Below are 4,869 nucleotides of genomic sequence, written 5' to 3'. Positions count from 1 at the left end.
TTTAAAAATGGTTGTTCATAGCAGTATTATTTATAATAGCCAAAAATAGAAACAGTGCCACTGTTCATCAGCTGATGAAAGGATAAATAAAATGTGATATATTTATACAATGGAATATTGTTTGGCAATACAAAGGAATGATCTATAGTACATGCTGCAAAATGGATGAACCTTGAAAGAATTATGCAAAGAGAAAAGCCAGTCACAAAAGACCACATATTTATGATCCTATTTATATGAACTGTCTAGAACAGGAAATTCTATAGACAGAAACAGAAAGTAAATTAGTGGTGGCCTTGGGCTGCAGGGAGAATGGGGAGTGCCTGCTAACTGGCACATCGTTTTATTTTGAGGTGACAAAAATGTTCTCAACTTAAATATTGGTGATAGTGGTACAACTTTGTGAATGTACTAAAAATCTCTGAATAGTACACTTTATTTTTTAAAAATGCAAATTGACAATTTATATATTTGTGTAAGTTTGTGGGATACAGAATGATGTTATAGTTTATAAATACAATGTGGAGTAATTAAATCAAGCTAGTAACATATCGATCACCTCAACAACTTAACTTTTTTTGTGGTGACTACATTTGAGAATTCACTCTCTTAGCAATTTTGAAATGTGTAATATTCTGTTATGACCAGTAATAGAACTAAAAAAAACACCTATTCCTCTTGTCTGAATTTTTGTACATAGTACATTTTATTTTATTTTTTTAGAGACAGAGTCTTGCTCTGTCACCCAGACTGGAGTGCATTGGTGTGATCAGGGCTCACTGCAGCCTCAAACTCTTAGGCTTAAGCAATCCTCCCACCTTAGCCTCCCAAGTAGCTAGGACTACAGGCACATGCCACCACACCTGGCTAATTTATTTATTTTTTGTAGAGATGGGTTCTTGCTATGTTGTCCAGGCTGGTCTCGAATTCCTGGCCTCAAGAGATCCTCTGCCTCAGCCTCCCAAAGTGCTGGGATTATAGGCATGAGCCACCGTGTGGAACCCCAGAATAGCACACTTCAAATGGGGTGAATTTTATGGTATGTGAGTTAGATCTCAGTAAAGTTCTTAAATAAAGAGTTAAGTGTACAGATGCATATGGCTATACATGCAATTTGTGAATGTGAGTGCTGGAATGTCGTTAACAGTGCTTCTCAAACTTTAATCTACATATGACTTCAGTATCTTATTAAAGTTCAAATGGTGAGACTCAGGAGGTCTGGGATGGAGTCCGCGATTCTCTGTTTCTTAACAAGCTCTCCGGGTACTCTTGGTGCTAGGCTGTAGACCTCGCTTAGCCAGGCAGTAGAGGATGTTTGTTTTTAATAAATGGGATCTGTCTAAAGAGCCTTCTAGAGACCAGAAGGATTTGGCCAGAGTTTTGAAGTAAGGCAGAACGTGGTTTGGTGAAAGAAAGGGCCTTAAAGGACAAAATGGAACAGTCTGCCTAAAGATGCAAAGATCATATGATATTTTGGGAGGACAGGAGAACTGTTTGTGGGGATACATTAGTGAATCCCTGAGTATTTTGCACCTAAAAAAAAATAGCAGTCAACTTCTGATCCCTTTGCATCTTTGCAAAATTTTCTCTTGCCCTCTGCCTAGCATTTATTTTTGGCTTAATGTCTTTCAGATCTCGGCATGACTAGGGGCCTTGCAAGATCCTAGCGGGGTTGTGATTGGCTAGCATTAAGACACTGTAGGTCTTAGAAGTTGGATAAGGGTTCATGAATCACTAAGTACCCTTACCTTGGGAACCTTACCTAATTAGCTGCCTGAGCTTTGGACAAGGTGCCTTCAGACTGGATTAGTGCTTGGCCCCAAATGAATAAACTCTTTAATGAGGGAGCAAATAAAATTGTCTTTCCAGATGGTGCAGGTTAATTACAGCCATAGTTTACACCTTTGCTTATTTTTTTTACTTAAGCCAGAATACTGGTTTGGATGTAACTTAAATAACCTTTTTGGTCAGGAGGCAAATATTAAAGCCAGATCATATCTTACTCTTAACATTTGTACTAGTCCATGAAGTGCTAATGATTCTCAAAGCCTCAAGTCTAGTCTCAGCCTTAGTGTTTGCTGTTCTGAGCTGCTTTCCCTGAGGCTCTGAAAGCATTACTATCTTCTGCTTCACCAACATTCAATATCTCTGGCCTCTTCTAGTTTTAAAATATGTCTACTTTCCCAGGAGGAAAGTCAGTGAAATCATGTGATCACCTTGAATATGCTTTCTTCACAACTCTATAATGAAGTCAGAAGTCTTAGTTCTCTGTTTACTAGATGGAGAAACTAAGTTATGTGTAGCATGCCTGCTCCATTATGTCAAAGAGAGGTACCTTCATGCCTGGCCCAGTCTTCCAGATTTTCCTGATTTGTTCCTTAATGGACTTGCTTCCTTGAACGTGTAGTTGCTTTGTTTTGTTACGTAGTTTTTAACATGATTTTCCTAGTGTCAAATGAATACTCCTTTCTCAGATACTTATAAGTTATTTTTCAAGTGTATGTTTATACAATTTAAGCATCTCCAGTGAGATGCCAGTTTGTCAGCATACTTGCTTCCCTTAATGAAGAGAATTTTCTTCAATTCCACAAGTACTCATTGAGTGCTTAATATATGCTCAGCTCTGTGCTTTTCTCCTTGGAAGACATAAATCCATATAAAGTATGTCTTGGCTCTGAGGGAGCTAATAGGTTCATGGGATGGAAGCAAAATAAACATAAACAGGGCCAGGACTAGGGTGAGGAAAACAAGGTGCTAGTGTATAAACTTTAGAGAGCCACTCACTCTTAAGGTCATGCAGGTGCAGGGTGGGTACCTGAGAGTAAGTGATTCCTTAAATTTCGAGCCCCAGGTCTCTTGCTTGCCCTATCCTGGTGCTAGAGACAAGCAGTTAGATCACTTGGAAAGCATGTCTAAGATAACATGAGACTGAATGACTGATATAGAACAGTGCTTCTCAAATTTGATGTACATATTGATCACCTGGAGAGCTTACTAAAAGGCAGATTGTGATTCAGTGGGTTTGGAATGGTACCTGAGGTGTGACAGTTCTATCAGGCACCCAGGTGATGCTGACACTGCTATTCCATGGGCCACACTTTGAGTAAAAAAGGGAAACATTCATGCTGGAGAAAGGCAGAGAAAGTTGCAGTTGGAGCTGGGTTCTTAAAGAATAACTAGGATGTGGATAAGAGACAAACAGCAGCAACAACAAAAAACAGGGAAGGGCATTGTAAGTAGAAGGAAAGGTATGCAAGGGCCCAGAGATAGAAATGAGTTCCATGTGTCTTGGGACAATGAATAGACAGGCTTGGTAAGATGCAGGTCCAAGTTGGAAAAGAAGAAAAGAGTTTTGACGAGTAGCAGGAAACCTGTGTATGGATTGTTACTTAGAAATGTGATTCATAATTGCCTGCTCAGGTACCTCCCAGCAGTGTCTTTATCTTTTTTGTATCCATGTCCCGCCCCCCCCCCCCCCCCCAGAGTATCTGACCTCTGTCTTTCTGGGGCGATGAAGGCCTGAATCAGGGCACCTGAATAAATTCTGTGAGGCAGTATGGGTAGGAAAAGGAAGGAGGGATGTAGACTTCATTACCCAGATTGGTTAGGCAAAATTCTGGTAAATTTATTTATTTTTTAGAGACAGGGTTTCACCTTGTTGGCCAAGCTGGTCTTGAACTCCTGACCTCAGGTGATCCGCCCGCCTCGGCCTCCCAGAGTGTTGGGATTATAGGCGTGAGCCACTGCGCCCGGCCTGTAAATTTATTTTTTAACTTAGCTGGGAGATGTAGAAACTGGAAAGCCCTCCTTCAATAGTGATGGGCATTTCTAGTACACAAACATAAAAGATGCTTGGTAAATATGTGCTCATTTGATTCAGTAGTAGAATGGAGTTCTACATGTGTTATTATTTCAAATGTTCAACTTATGGTTCTTTCCTGAAGTTAATCCGAACAGTGGGTAACAGGACCTTGAACATCTTAAGTACTAAAGGAATGGTTGTTGGTTGATTCAAGTGTTTCTAAGGCCTTGTCTCTTTTCTGTAGATCCAAGAACATTTTCCAGCTCAATTCAGTATAAGAATGTATTGAAGTGACTTATGTACTGAGACTTGGATATACTTCTGTATGACTACAAGGAGGTAGAATACTTGAGCCCTAAACTTGAGGATTATATATTATTATTTTAGAGCAGTGGTTTTCAACTGAGGGGATGCTACTGGCAATGTACAGGACCACTTCCTCAACAGAGAATGAACCACCCCAAAATATCAGTAGTGCCAAAGTTGAGAAACAAGCTCTAAAAAGATAAGACTACCAAATAGAACCAGAACTTTAAGGTTGGAAGGCTACTGATATCACTAGTTAATAGCAGCAGGGCAAGAACTAAGTTCAGTTTGCCCAGGTCCAATGCAGCCCAGTGGCTACTATAGGTCCATTTAGAGTCATATGCTGTTATATGACAGACTGTTTTATCTAACTCTGTCTCCCACTAATCCTGATTCATACTTTTTGCTCTAGCCATACTTAATTGCTTGTGTACTATGCCATTTTATTCCTTCATGTCCATGTTAGTCCCTTTGCCTGGAACATAGTCTTATTTCTTCATCTGGATAATTTATATCTCCTCTGTAAAGTCTTTTCTAGTCTAAAACACCCCAGATTGGGTACAAGGTTAAAAGCCAAGACACTTCTTTATTCTTCTATAGCTAGTCTTTATTATATAGTAGAGAAATTATCTGTTTATATCTGTCTTCCTAACTAGGCTGTGAGCCTTTTCGGAGTTAAGGATTCTTGTCCTCCTCTGCCCTTATTGCCTAGCACAGACATGCAACATGTTCAGTCACAGATATCAGCCAAAGTAAGTGAT

At 39.7% G+C, this 4,869-nt stretch overlaps 1 protein-coding gene across 2 annotated transcripts in view; it reads left to right on the top strand.

Annotated features, from left to right (window-relative positions):
- RNF121 (ring finger protein 121) overlaps positions 1 to 4,869 on the top strand; it is a 78,276-nt gene that overhangs the window by 24,285 nt on the left and 49,122 nt on the right. The gene's annotated exons all lie outside the window — the stretch shown is intronic.

This window comes from Callithrix jacchus, chromosome 10 (genome assembly GCF_049354715.1).
Source record: "Callithrix jacchus isolate 240 chromosome 10, calJac240_pri, whole genome shotgun sequence".
Lineage (NCBI taxonomy): Eukaryota > Metazoa > Chordata > Mammalia > Primates > Cebidae > Callithrix > Callithrix jacchus.
The sequence above is the reverse complement of the archived record's forward strand: the minus strand, read 5'-3'. Positions and strand labels throughout refer to the sequence as shown.